The following is a 13,186-nucleotide window of genomic DNA, read 5'->3' on the forward strand; positions in this document are numbered from 1 at the left end:
AAAATGGTGTGTGTAGTAGAAGATTTTGAGTTGGATTTGAGTTGGATTTGTGTATGTTTTGAAGATATATTGTAGTTATTTATATAGGTAAAATATGTTTTTTTTATTTCCAAATCCATCCCCAACGGTCATCCCACCCAACTGCTCTTTTCCTTGATTTTCACCCAATTCCACGCGTGATGGCCATCACTCAACCCACCCATCACTTGCGTGATAAACCACCGGCGGCGGTGTGGGGTGAACTGTGACACTCGTCAATTTTAGGTTAACTCCGTTAATTCAAACTCCGTCAATTCAAACTTAAGATCACTTGATCTATAACGCACATCTCATTACATTTAAACTAGGGTTTTAAATGACGCTTGACAATCACTACACATGTAGTCTTTCGGGATTGCACCGAAACGCAAACGAGTTGTCGCAAACCATTGGTGAATAAACGACAAACATCCAAACAATAAGTATTTGAGATTTATGTGTTAGGTTTATGTGTTATTTGATATTCATATGTAAAACATTAACTCAAGATGCAAAAGTCTATGTTATGCTAGAAATTGATTAATTAGAAGCTTAAGGGGGTTAAGTGTAACATAATTATATATATAAACAACATATTAATAACCTAAACCCTAATCCCCTCTCTCCCTCCCCTCTCACCTGACGGCAGCCCCCCTCCCCTCTCCTCTCTCGTCGACCGAGCCACAAGGCACACACACACACACACAAACGTATACAAGTCGGTTTCAAGCTTGATCGAAGAGTTAAGAAGCTAATTAGGTAATATAAACACCATATCTAATCCATTCTATCATTTAATTGTATGATTAAACCTGTAATCATAAACCCTAAGTGTTAAATATGTTGTTTGTTGATGATTTAGGGTTACATGCATGATTGTTAGTTCATAGGTTAATTGTTTATTGAGTTTTGATGAAAACTGATGCTGGACAGATTATTGAATTCGTGTTTGGACGGCTGTAACTCGATGTTATTGTTATGTTTTGATACGATTGTTGATTCTAAAGTATACTAGGTCGAGTCTAGTTTCTGAAAAGTCCGAGTTTGTAATTTTTGGACGTATAAAAGTCTGTTTTTATTATTTTACAAAACTGTTGTGTAAGGATGATTTGGGAGACCTGCTGTTAGGCTGTTTTGCGACTAAGATATCTCATAAACTACAAGACCAAATGGGTTGGTTCCACTTCTGAAAGAAAATACATTGAGTTAGGAACCTAACCCAATTGTTCTTGCATTAATTGGATTCTTCATTTAACGGGAATAACAAATAACATTCTGTTGCGCATGATTTTGACTGCTGTGAGTTTACTGTAATGTTTTGATCATTGTGAGAAAACTATGTGGAATAAAAATACAATAAAAATAGTTCTGGAAACCTATCTCATGAGTTCTTTTGTGACGATTTTTGGTGAATTAATTGATATGTTATGATCTGTTGAATAGAGTAATCTTTCAAGTAGAAATCTGTCTTGATAGAACTAGCTGCTGAACTATATGAAAATACATGAAACGTGCTTGTTGTTAGATAATTGCTATGTTTTTGACCAAATTGCCCTTGTGGGGAATAATTGCTAGTAATGTACAATACTAATACTTGACACGTAAATAGTTGTTCATACATGTAACGTATCACCAATGTGTTTGTTGAGTCACACACAATTCACAAACGAAACACGAAACGTATCTTATGCATAGGTATTATGTGCCGAGTCTAGAGACTCAATAATAGTTCCAACACTTAGAAAATCTCATTCTTGTTTTATAACGCTAGTGAGGATTTTCTGTGACGCGCATCTCTTGGTTGACTTGTTTTTGAGTTCTTCGCAAACAGTGAGTTTCACGTTTCCCCTTTTACTCTTTAAACGCTTTTACTTGGGGGAGAATACATACTCCGAAACGCTTTAGATTTTGTTATTAGATTATATATCACTTGTAAAGGCTAAGTGGCAAACGAAACAACTAAAGTCCTTCATAACATCGAACCGTTTAATATTGGATAATAGCGAGTCACTGTTGAGTAGTACTACTGGGTTTGACAAACCCCACCCAACGCTAAACTCGACTGGAGGTCGAGCGGGTGTAATCTTGACTAACACATTTTCCATGGTCTGGATAGACATGGTGGCAAGGAAATTGATAAACAGTCAGCTTCGGTGTCGAACACTTAGTAATACTTGTTGTACAGGCTAGCTACCTATCGATATATAATTGACTTAACATTATCTGGTAACGCAAACGCAAACGCAAAACGCAAAACGCAAAACGCAAACGCAAAACGCAAACGCAAACGCTTTATTTATATAAACTTGTGAACTCACCAACCCCGTGTTGACACTTTTAGTATGTTATTCTCAGGTAGTCGAGGCGGGCACGCGATATAGGATTATGCATTACCTTGAACTCTATCGTTTTTGCAAACTTATTTTTAAACTGTTATCAATTGGGTTTTAAGTCGTCCTGCGTGACGCAACACTTGGTTTATGATTTTACGCTTCCGCACTTATTTACACTTAAATGCTTTCGTGGTTTGAAAACTTTACTTATGGTTTGATTATAACTAATGATTCCGATCCTGTTAGTTCACACCCTCTGACGGTAAAACTCCGTTAGTGGATTTTGAGGGTGTGACATGAACCCATCACGCGTGATGGGGTTTCTCACGCAGTGCCCCGGGTCCCCTTATGCTACAGTTACCTAAATATGAGGAACCTGAACTCCCCCTGAATCTTCATATTACCAGCGAACGGGAAAAAATATATATTAAGATATCTCTTACAAGGGAGCCATGGCCGTTGCCCAATATACCATCACATCCATCCAATCAGCCATTGAAGCTACGCAATCGTTCACCGCCGCTGTTAAATCGGCCATCGCTGCAATCACATAACTACATAAATCGCATCATAATTGTATGATTCTAGCACAATTATTGATTTTATCCTTTTTGTTTCAGGGGTAATTTTAAGTGATCATCAGCATACGGGCCCATTTCCGTCTCTAATACCTTGCCTCAACTCACCTTTGTTAGTTTCTAACTTTTAAATTGATTAATTGTACTTATGCATGCTCTATAAATGTCATTCTGCAGCCATTTGACAAGTAATCTGTTATCTGAGTGGATGAAATCTTCAAGTGGCGAACTTGTCCGTTGTTTGTTCTCACACAGTTAATGGAGTCTCTAGAGATCTTTATGAATTGCTAAAACGAGTATTCACAGTAAGCGATTACAATATGATGTTTTGTTACATTTTAGATGTTCATTTTCAACTTTCTTTTTACTTATAATATGGTTGGATGGTATGGTACATTTTGAAATTCTTCAACCTCGTAACTTACAAGGTATGTATCAATATCTTGGTTTTTAGATGGAAACTAAGATCAATGGCAGCGTTCTTTTTTTCCTCCAATTGAAACTTTATGTGTTAGTGTTGTTTTTTGGGAAAAAAATGCTCAGCAAATAAGAAAATTGCCACTCATGGTTTTATTTTTTTTGCAGGATTTTATGAGCTATTGCTAGAGAAATTTTACTATCAAAACGAATGGAGCAACTCAGGTAATATTCCATAGCTAATATGCTGACATAATTCTAATTGATAAACTTTTATTATAAAAATGAAGCTAAAGAGACTTGTTTGTTGTTTAGGTGAAGAAGATCACAAAAAATAAAGCTTGCTGAATGAATTGGAAAAGTGAGTGGAGTGAAGGTTATATATAACTTATTACCTACCTTAATGTGTTGTCACTTGATTACAATTTGACTGCTATAATTATAAAGTTTGTTACTAAATCACTATACTTTTTCAAATTGATTATTTTGGGTAATTTTACTAGAAATATCTAAAATGACAAAATTAGAAATGAAGTGAAAGTAGGTTGCTTATAGTTTGTCCCATAATAGTTTAGAATGCTGCTTCTTATATATAAAAATGTTTTATTTGTGATGTTATTATGCAGAAATGCATGGCATGATGCATAAAGGTCACGAAGCATGAAATTTCTTATGAATGAATGGTTGTTGCTTGTCACGGCTGATGGATCTACAATGTTCATTTTATTTTGTGTTTTGTGTGTTTGACTTAAAAAGTCAAAGCACTACAATGGTCATTTTATTTTGTAGATGGTCTGTCTGACTTTAAAAGTCAAGTATTTCAATCGCCATTTTATTTTGCACTTTTGGAAATATGAGATCCGAGATACGCTGTGGCAGATGCGAGTATAATATGTAAAATTAAGCAAATTATTTGGGAAATTTGGGAGTCTTTGCCTTTAATGTATAACCTCATTCCACAACAATGATGTTTGATCAAGGCCAACCAAAAGAACACAAACCATAAGACGCATAGAACAAAAGCAATAGCTCATGTATATCCTACAGACGTCACACAATGTCTTAACAAGTTTCAATTAAAAACTAAAACCTAAAATATCCCTATAATTGTTGATCACAAAGAAAGTTTGCGTCCAATAAAGTTTGTCAGTAATGTCAAAGCCGCCTTGATAATGCATGAACCAGTTAAGAATACCGGGTCTCTTTGTTCTTGACCATGCCAACACAAGTGCACCAAATGGCTCATTGGCTGGACAGGGGGTTTAGCTAATCAATGAGCTCAAGATATGCATACTGCTATTTAGTTTAGTAAGTTCAATTCTCATTGTGAGATTGGTTGATTTAGTGGGTCTATCATGTTGGGTTTCAACGGTGGTTCGGAACGAAAACGGTCAAATATTTAAACACATTTTAGTTAATAATTATTAGTCAATATTAATATACAAACTTATATTAACGAACTATATTAAACGCAACGGATAAATAAACGATTTAAATGAACCAAAACCGAAACCCAAAACCCGGATCCGATTACAACTATGTACGAGCACGAATAATAAATAATAAAAGAACCATAGTTAAAGTAGTCGATATACCTCGGTTATCGAAACCGGGAAGACACCGAGAGCTTAACGAATAGTGCTAGACTTGACACAATGAGATCTGGCGGCGTTGGTGATTCGGCGGAGCGACGGCGGCGGTCCGGCGAAGCAACAGCGGCGGCAGGGTGGTGGTCCGGTGGTACAGGAGCGGCGGCGATGGTCCTCGATGGAGCAGCGGCAGCGCAAACAGCAACAGTAGTCAACGAGCAGCAGCATCTGCCGGAATGACGCAGATGGCCGGAAAAACGCGGCAGTCGGAAAGAGCGGCGGCACAGTCAAGGGAGGTTGCGGTGGTGCTCGGAATGGCAGCAGCAGCACAAACGCTTGTATATGACTAGTGGAGAAGATGGCTAGCTGTGGTAGTTGTTCTAACGGCCGGAAAAGACCTCGCCGGAAAACCGATTTGCCGGAAATCGGCGCCGGAGGTGGCGGCTGATGAGATGGTGATGATTAGGGTTTGGTTTTGTAAGGTTATATTATACTAATATTAACATATACTATATATATTAATATTATTAGGGTTTAAGCAAGTTAAACCAATTGGGCTTGAGCCCAATTAACTAAACAAATCCTTTAACCATCATCCGGTCCATCTAATAGATTGTGTCGGGCCCAATAAACATTTTAGTGGGTTTATAATTCGTTAATCCCCGGTGTAACTCATACCGGGTCAAATTCGGGTCGGTCCGCGTTGACTTGACCCGTACCGACCATTAAAAATCCAACAGTCTCCCACTTGGACGGATTTGGGTCAAGTATCACAACGCTAACAGCTAGAGGCGTTCTAGCTACACATAGCTGCCCCCAACCAAATATGACATTTTTAAATCCATAACCAAAGTATCTTGGAATACCTTATTGCAAGATAATGAATTTATAGTAATCGTTGTCATATATCCTTTCTGTATAAGACATCAATTTAACAAAGAGACATGGATCAAATCAATCTCATACAGTGTTCATTTATAGTAGTTCTCGATATAGAGTCAAAGTGGTCCAATCAAACACACAGTTAGTTTGGGTGAGGCCTCTCACTTTACCAGTTTGAATCAACGAGGGTGCCAATATGTCTAACTGCTACATTTTAATGTAAGAGTACAGAATCCCATCTTGACTACATACAACTCCCACTGAACTCCAGAACATTCCCAATCAATGCCTTTATGGCTGGCAGTTACGCAACAGCGGTTGACATGATCAAAGAACATTCCTTGGTAAACGAAAGTTCTAATATGTATCTCAGGTCTTAGGATACTAAATGAGCATACTATTATCAAAACATCTTATGATCAAGATCCATGAAGATTATTTGATGCGAGTTACATCCAACGTCTTTCATAATGAGGTCTGTGAGTTTGGAAGTCAACTGCTTGAGTCCAAAGTCAGAATAGTCTTAATTCAGAATCGTTCCCACGAGTCTGACCGACTACGGATAATTTAGAATACAATATTCACAGATTAAACGTATTAAAATGAACACAGTTGTATTATTCAACGTTTGCATTTAACCATTAAATCAAAAGTGAACAGAGAAGTACAACTGATTAAACGTTCATACATCCAAATACTAAATCAAAATAAATCACTAGCAAGTCTAAGCTCAAAAGCATCTCTATGCTTGTCCAGAGTTATTAGCTTAGTGAACAAGTCAGCTAGTTTTTGATCTGTGTCTACCTTGCTTATTATGATGTCACCTCGTTCCAGTATTACTCGTACATAGTGGAACTAAAAATGTGCTTGGCCATGTGATGAATATTGGGCTCTTTGGCTTGAGCAATAGCACCTGTGTTATCACATATTACGTCGATCATTTTTGTTGGTGCATAAATGTCAGTAGTTCATATGTCTAATGTCTGTAATCGAGTCTGTAATATTGTTTATGTATTTGTTTGTTTAAAGCGAAGTTGTTGACAAGTTCGCCTAGGCGAACTTGTTAACCAAGCGAAGTTATGGACAACTTCGCCTGAGGCGAAGTTGTCGTGTATTTATATAGTTTACGGGTTATTGCGCCGTTTCAGATTCAGGCGAAGTTAGGGTTTATGCGAAGTTATCCGTAACTTCGCCTGAAGCTTAAGTTCGCCTGAGGCGAAATTATCCGTAACTTCGCCTGAAACTTAAATTCGCCTGAGGCGATGTTGTGATGAGGCGAAGTTAACATTAACTTCGCCTAGATCATTTTTACTTAATGTTAATTAGACGAACTTAAAGCTGAAGCGAAGTTGTTCCCAACTTCGCCTCATCTTTAACTTCGCCTATACAGAGTTTATCACAACTTCGCTCATGGTAACCAGCGAACTTGTGTTATTCATTAACGTTTATCTAACTTGGTTCGTTTGTTGCAGATATGGCTGCAGTAGCTGGTGCTGGAGGTGCAGGAGGAGACGATGGTGATAACCAACGGCAATTTTTCCCGGGTCACAATATGTACATCACCCTTGACCCGGAAGCGAGCGGCGTTGAGGATTACCGCGAGATTATTACTTTCCTCATACGCTCGAGGATTTTTCATGCTATCACGAACACTCTGCCGATATCCTTACCAAATATCGAAGACTTTTGGCAGACGGTAGAATACGATTGTCGTGTTGAGCCCCCGGTCATGCGAGCGACTGTGAACAATCAACAGGTTCAGTTCAATTCTGAACAGATTCGGGTGGCGTTACGGTTTGGAGAAGAGACGAGGGACGACCCAACTGAGTTTGTGGCTCCGTTTCGTGATGGAGCGTTTCTCCGAATGGGCTATTCTGGTCTGTTAGGCGATTCACAGAGACGGAAGGGTTTTCTACTTGGTCAGTGGCGCTTCCTTATGCACGTCATGATAGTTTGCATGTCAGGAAGGAAGGCGGGCACTGACGGTATGGGTGCGACCATGCAGTCCGCAATGACTGCACTGACTTACAATAAACGCTATAGTTTTAGTCAGATGGTCTTTTACGAGATTGACAGACAGAGAAGGGCGATGGCTCGGGAGCGGTTCATTATGTATCCACGTTTCATCCAGATGATATTGAACCATGTGGCTCCGAATCTACCTCATAGACGACCGATCAGATACGTGGAATCTGTGAGCAAACGTATCTTTGCTCAATGCCGCACTTCGAGTGCGAGGAGCAACCCTGAACGTCGTCCAAGGCATACTCCACTGTTTGGGTTTTTAATCAACCCAGAGTATGTTCCTGCTGGTGGGGACGAGTTCAGAGATCCTCAACCACGACAGGCAAGAGCAACACAAGCTGCATCTGCTGTGCCTGTTGTGTCGGCTGCAGAGGATATAGATCTTGATGCTGTCTTTGGAGGTCAAGGTTATTTCGATATGGATCAAGTTGTTACACATGAAGAGGTGCAGGTCTCTGCTGCACAGGGTTCGGGTGTGAGTGTTACTAGAGCAGCAACGTCGATGGCTGACTCAGATTTGGATGAGATCATGAATGAGGGGAGACGGTTGATGGTGTCTCGAGAGAGAACGTTTGGGAAGAGAAAGAGAACGGAGGATGATGATGAGTCAGAAGAGGAAGAAGATATACATAAGCTGATACGACGTTCAAGACGGGAAAGGACAGGTGCTGGTATGGGAGCTGGAGAGACTTCAAGGTTGGTACGTTTCGCTCCGGCTGCACTGTCTGGTATGTCTATCGTTCCTACTTCTGTACAGGTTACAAGTACAAGCGCTGCGGATGTTCCCGTGGTGGCTACATCATTTGTTGGCATTCCATCTACCACTACCATCCAGATGACGACTCCGGAGATTGTGTCTCTACCACCTCCAACGCTTACTCAGTCGGTGGTAGCTGCACGATTTGTAGAGTCAACGGTCGTCACTACTGCAGGGTTATCAGGTATGGTACCACCTGCGGTTACGCCTGCTTCTGATGTCTCGCCTACGCCTATGTCAGACTCAGAGAGAATAGCTTCACTAGAGCGGATCGTGGCAGAGCAATCGAAGACTATTCAACGCCTAGTAGAAGCAAATCAACTATAGTCATCCCTCCTGGTTGAGCATGGGAAAATTATAGATGCCTTGAAGGAGTTCTTGGCATCTCAGGGGGAGATGAGCTGTAAGGGTGACGAGCTAAGGACGAAAAGAAGAAATGACCGAGACGATGATCCCAATGCATCGAAAGATGCAGGTGGTGAGCTGCCAAGAACTTCTCAAGCTCTTGGTACTTCCACAGCTCAGGGGGAGTCTGCCGACGCAGCTGGTGGTTCTGGTGGTGATGATGTAGTGTTGGTTGATGATGACGTGATTGATGCGTTGAGGGAACTTGACGATGATATGTTCAGCGACGATGTGTTATTTGATGAAGATGTGCTGCCGAGTGATGTGATTGAGAAGATCGATGAGCAGATTGAGATTGAGAATGAGATTGAGGAAGGAGAGATAGTAGAGGAAAATGTCGAACATGACATTCCAGAGGTTGAGAAGGCCGATATGGGTGATCAGACGGCAGTTGAAGATACTGAATGGGAAGAGCAGCCGAGGTGGAAGGAAGGATACGCTCAATGGTTCGTCAAAACGAAGAAACCGGCAGTCCCTACCATGTTCAAAAAGAGTTACAATATTAAGGGCTATGCTGAAGCAAAGAAAGGGATTATATGCTGGATTTATGATGAGCAGTTGCGGCTCTTCGTGATTAAACGATATGATGGAATTCAGTACCTTAGAAGAATGTTGAGATCGTTAAACACACTGCCTGAATGTGAGGTTAAAGACTTAGCCAGATTGGGGTTGATCAATCGAAGTGACGATAATATGGCTGGAGTCATAGGGAAAATTGTATGGAAAGAGAGCATAAAGGAAAAGAAGTTTGAGCTGTTGAAACCACAGAAAGGGAAACTTGTTGAAGACAAGGATAGAGGTTTGAGAGCTGATGGAAAGCCTTGGATGGTTATGAAGTATAAACCAATACGGTGCCTTAAAGAAGTACCGATGAAGCTTATGCCCAAGGATGTGCTCAAAGACCTAAAGTGGTGGTTCGTTGATTGTGAGACAGCGGAGGCAGTGATGGAAGATGAGGATGAACAAGAGATTCTTAGAGTGTACGATCCGATGCATCTCGTTAACTTATCGCAAGCTGATCTGAAGGTGCTTAACGAGAAGAAAATCTTTTATATTCCAGCTTGGAAGGACGAAGCAAGAAAGTATCAACGAGTTGTGTCGGTGTGTGTTAGAGAAGGAGTGCACGCTTGAAGTTACAGGATTACGAGACAAGAGCTGAAAGATCAAGATATGAAGCTACTGCCAAGGGGGAGTCTGTTGGTGCATAAATGTCAGTAGTTCATATGTCTAATGTCTGTAATCGAGTCTGTAATATTGTTTATGTATTTGTTTGTTTAAAGCGAAGTTGTTGACAAGTTCGCTTAGGCGAACTTGTTAACCAAGCGAAGTTGTTGACAAGTTCGCCTAGGCGAACTTGTTAACCAAGCGAAGTTATGGACAACTTCGCCTGAGGCGAAGTTGTCGTGTATTTATATAGTTTACGGGTTATTGTTTAGTAGTTGTTCAAGTTGGTGTAAATCAGTGAGTCAAGTGACGTGAGGTCGAGAGTCTGTAACTGTGATTATATCACGTGTTGAGTTATTAATATAACGTGAGGTTGTTCGTATCGTATTCGTGTGTTCGTGTGTTTGTGTTCTACGTCCGTAAAGATCTACACAGGGATTCCGCACCTGTGTATATCGGGATATCTCGTGTGATCCGTCCAGGGAACCTACAATTTTCCTAAACTTGGAATTAGATCGAGGTTGGCTATGAATTTCTTCATCCAAGCAGATTATGAGCGAGAAGCATCTCAGTCATTTTGGAAGTTAGTGTCAGGGTAACATCTTACAGTGAGCTCCTATTCCACTTCTCCAAACATGCTTACCAGACGTCAGGTCTAGTTCATAATATAGCGTACATGACAAAGTCAATCGCTGAAGCATATGGAATTGCTTGTATGTCCGTAGCTGGAGATTGCGATTTGCTAAAACGGTTCCTTTAGCAATAGAGCAGCTCCTATCTTAGAGCTGTCCATTGAGAAGCGTGTCATGACTTTACTTATGTATGTACTTTGACTTAGCCCTAGAAGCTGCTTAGATCTATCTCGGTAGTTCTTGATTCCTAGAATACAAGCAGCTTCTCCAAGATCTTTCATTGCGAAACAAGATCCCAACCAGTGCTTAACTTCCTTAAGCATATGAATGTTGATTCCAATTATCAGTATATCATCCACATACAAGATGAGGAATGATATAGTGCTCCCACTAGCCTTTATGTAAACACAAGGCTCATCTTCATTTTTGATAAAACTAAACTCTTTGATTTTCTCAACAAAGTGAAGATTCCAGCTTTGATATGTTTGCTTAAAATCCACTTGCTCCCTATTGCCCGACCTTCGGGGGTTGTTGGTGCATAGATGTCAGTAGTTCATATGTCTAATGTCTGTAATCGAGTCTGTAATATTGTTTGTGTATTTGTTTGAACAAGCGAAGTTGTTGACAAGTTCGCTTAGGCGAACTTGTTAACCAAGCGAAGTTGTTGACAAGTTCGCCTAGGCGAACTTGTTGAACGAGCGAAGTTATAGACAACTTCGCCTGAGGCGAAGTTGTCGTGTATTTATATAGTTTACAGTTTACTGTTTACGGGTTAGAGTTTTAGTTGATCGAGTTGGTTATTTACGTGTAATTCAGTGAGTCTATTGACGTGAGGTCGAGAGTCTGTAAGTAACACGGTCTGAATTATTAATATAACGTGGGTTTGTTCGTATCGTGTTCGTGTGTTCGTAAGCTTGTGTTCTACGTCCGTAATGATCTACACAGGGATTCCGCACCTGTGTATATCGGGATATCTCGTGTGATCCGTCCAGGGAACCTACAATTGGTATCAGAGCTTTTGCTCGATTGTGTGGTTCGGGATATTCACGCGGGTGTAGAATTCATCTCATTTCGGGTATTCTCGGGACGAGTTATTGGTGTTTTTGCTCATTCTAGCCTCCTACCAGTGTGTTCAAGCCTTTAAACCGTCAAAATCGTCGTTAAAATCCGATTTTCAGATCTGCAGAAAGTTTCAGTTCGTCAGGCGAAGTTGCTGTTCATCAGGCGAAGTTGCCGTTAGGATACGTAGGGTTTCAGCGAAGATATAAGGAGAAGCGAAGTTATTCACAACTTCGCCTACCTCCTCAACTTCGCCTAACTCAGCGAAGTTCTTCTCAAGTTCGCCTAGCTCAGCGAAGTTCTCATCAAGTTCGCCTACTCTCTAAGTTCGCTTACCCTAAGCGAAGTTATTCTTAACTTCGCCCAGTCACGCGAATTTAAGAATAATCCAGCGAAGTTATTACTTAAGCGAAGTTATCCTTAACTTCGCCTACAGTACTGTTCAGAGGAAATTTCTTAACTTCGCCCTTTTCAGAATTTTTCGGGTTTCTTAGTTTTCAAGAAGGATGTCGTCGATCAACATTTCGGAGCTTGTAAAGATGGAAGTTGAAGCGGGGTCAGCTACAAAGGCCCCAAGGTTGCTGAAGGGAACCGATTTTGTCGCGTGGAAGGATCGGTTCATACAATACGTTAAGTACCAGGATGCGAAAATGTGGGTATGCATCCAAGATGGATATATTCCACCAATCATGGAGTATGAGGGTCGAGACCAAATCAAGAAATATAGTAAAATGGAAGAGGAGGAGAAGAAGATGTATGAAGCCGAGAGCAAGGATCATGCTGCAATCACAATGGCTCTTCCAAAGGAGATCCTCCATACATTCAGAAAGTATACATCAGCTAGAGAGCTTTGGGAAGCTCTTGAGAGCAGATTCGAAGGAAATGTAGGCATTCGGGCTTCAAAGATAAAGTTGCTCAAGACTCAATTTTCAGTCTTTAAGTACTTAAAGAACGAATCTCTTGATGATATTATCACTCGATATTATCATCTAATGACTGAACTGAGTAACTACTCCATTTCCTACCGAGAAGAAGAGATTGTGGAAAAGCTTCTCGATGCCCTCCCACCAAAGTGGGAGATGTATACTGTACTGATGAGGGAAGATAAGGACTTCCCTACTTATGATCTTGAAACCGCGGTCAACAAGCTCAGAACTTTTGAGCTTAATATGGTAAGAAAAGAAACATCTATGGATCAGGTTCAAGATCCAGGCACGTACGGTGCGAAAGTAAACTCCAATACAAGTTCAAAGACTGATTCTGCCGCCTACTACTCGAAGGGTGAGTCGGGTGCCAATTCTTCACAGGAGGGGCATGTTTCAGTAAA

This window comes from Bidens hawaiensis, unplaced genomic scaffold (genome assembly GCF_021521415.1).
Source record: "Bidens hawaiensis isolate Kalapana, Puna unplaced genomic scaffold, B.hawaiensis_p1.1 tig00023728_1, whole genome shotgun sequence".
Taxonomy (NCBI): domain Eukaryota; kingdom Viridiplantae; phylum Streptophyta; class Magnoliopsida; order Asterales; family Asteraceae; genus Bidens; species Bidens hawaiensis.